This window comes from Athalia rosae, chromosome 4 (assembly GCF_917208135.1).
Source record: "Athalia rosae chromosome 4, iyAthRosa1.1, whole genome shotgun sequence".
Taxonomy (NCBI): Eukaryota; Metazoa; Arthropoda; class Insecta; order Hymenoptera; family Athaliidae; genus Athalia; species Athalia rosae.
In genome coordinates, this window is record NC_064029.1 from 11,024,039 (window position 1) to 11,026,538 (window position 2,500).

Below are 2,500 nucleotides of genomic sequence, written 5' to 3' on the forward strand. Positions count from 1 at the left end.
TGGGCCGCAGTGCCTTAAGAGCTTAGTTACCTAAAGGATCGATGATGCGAACACACAGCCTATCTCGATCAAGTCTGGCACCACCTTCTCGTGGTTTCCGCTGACAATCTCAACCGAGGCAGCCCGGTGAGAGCAAACGGTGTCCAGTCGAACGTGCGTGCACCCCAATGGGGTAGCGTCGGTGCTTTTGTACGGCTACTCAAAACCTATGTCCTACGGTGAGTTGTGGGGTCAAGAAAGGACGGGTTGCTTCGGGGGCTCTCGGTTGTCAATCCGTTAGTCCCCAACACGCAGCAAATATGGAAAAGACAAACAAGAGAATGTATCCACGCCCGGGTTCTCGGATGGCTCGGGCACTGCGTGTTAGTGAGAGCGAGTGTGTTGTGCCTGGTAGTAGTGGGCCGGCCAATGCACAGGTGGAGGAAGTTCCCACGAGTGCTCATAGCGTAGGCAGAACAACTGCCAATGAACTGTTTCGTTGCGAACATTGCGACAGGGAGTTCAATACCAAGCGTGGGCTTGGTGTGCACGTTAGATTTGCACATAAAGAAGCTGCCAACGACCTGATCGACGTAGAAAGGGTTAGACCCCGTTGGCCTGAGGAGGAGGTGCGACTGATGGCGCGGGCTGAGGCTACGGCCACCTTAGCGGGGGTTCGGTACATGAATCAACACCTTTCTGTACTGTTCCCTAATAGGTCTCTTGAAGGCATCAAGGGTAAACGGCGCAATGCTGCTTACCAAGCGATGGTTCTTGAGTTCCGCCAACAGGAATTAGATTCAAATTCTGATTCTGATGACGGCTTGGTGGCGGATGCGACAATGACACGAGTCGCCCGCACACCTGACCGGCCTTCAGTTGCCATCGAACAACAAACACCCCAGTCTCCAATACTCCATGACCAAGATGGTCTTGGAAGAGTGCGCTTAGCGATCGCGACTTTGTTAGAGTCAACTGCGCGCTATCGTATCTATGAGGCTGGCACTCTGCGGGAAGTCGCACGAGATGCTCTGGCGGGGGAGAGAGTAGTTGACCGATTGAATGATTGGCTCGCTGCGATCTTCCCTGCTGGTCGGGTGAACCCTCCCAGACCCAATCGAAATCGATCAGTGCGTCCTCCGGCAAATGAGAATAGGGAGCAAAGACGCAAGAGAGAGTTCGCAGCAATGCAGAACCTCTATCGAACTAACTTGCGTGCCTGTCTCGGTAATATACTCGATGGAGACATAACGCGGGAAAGGCCTTCTGGCATCAGTTTTGCGCAGTACTGGCAGCCTCTTATTGAGACGGTCAGTGCAGCTGATGGCCATATGGAGGACCTCCGCCGGTCTGCCACTGGGTCGAGACAGAGTTTGATCAGAGCCAGGTTGAGCAATGGCCCTTCTACATCAGGGTACGGCGTTGGGGCCGGCGTAAGCCGTGCCGCTGATAAGTCCTCGCTCTGGGATCCGATCACGACAACCGAGGTTGTCCGGATTCCTGTTAAAACTGGCTCTGCCCCTGGATTGGACAAAATAACACCTAGGGCCTGGAAAGCCGTTCCGGCGGATCTACGGGCCCTATTGTTCAATCTAATGCTCCTTGCAAGAGAGGTCCCTTCGTCGATCTCCTCTTCCAGGACGGTCTTTCTGGAGAAAGGTAGTATGCCAGAACATCCGGCACCTTCTGACTACCGGCCTCTAAGTATAGGCTCTGTCGTGTTGAGGCAGTTTCACAAGATTTTAGGCAGGAGGTTGGCTGCTCTTGACATATTCGATGAGAGGCAAAGAGGCTTCCGGCCCGTCGATGGCGTCTGCGAAAACGTAGAAGTGCTGTCTGCGGTGCTGGCGGACGCTCGGCGCCGATGTCGAACGGTACATATGGCGTGCGTTGACCTGTCGAAGGCATTCGACACGGTCTCGCACGGTGCGATCCATCTTGCACTGGAGGAGGCGGGTCTCCCGCTCTCCTTCAGAGAGTACATTAGAGCATGCTACTCCAATGCTACGACAGCGCTTCAGCTGCCGGATCTTTGTGAGACGCCAAGAATACAGCTGGGTAGAGGCGTGAAGCAAGGCGATCCTCTGTCGCCCCTACTGTTCAATCTGGTCGTAGACCGAGCTTTAGGGGTTCTCTCGGAGGATGTTGGATATAGGCTTAATGGCGAACTAATTGGCGCCCTGGCTTACGCTGACGACATTGTACTCCTAGCGTCGACCCGTAACGGTCTGCAGGAGAATTTGAACCGGCTTCAGGCCGCTGTTCGCTTGAATGGGCTAGACGTCAACCCACATAAGACCACAGTACTCTCTTTGGTTGCCTCTGGCAGAGACAAGAAGGTGAAGGTAGATAAAACACCCTGCTTCACCTTGGGTGCGACGCTGCTTAGGCAGTGTAGTCCTGTCGAGGCCTGGAGGTACTTGGGCATGACTTATATAGGGGCTAGGGAACGTATCGAACAACCACCCCTAGGTGAGGCTATTGAACAGCTTTCGAGGGCACCGCTTAAACCTCAACAGAG

The 2,500-nt window shown here is 54.3% G+C and overlaps 1 pseudogene; it reads left to right on the top strand.

Moving 5' to 3' along the window:
* The window catches only part of LOC125500825, an 8,221-nt pseudogene that overhangs the window by 3,127 nt on the left and 2,594 nt on the right, over nucleotides 1-2,500 (top strand).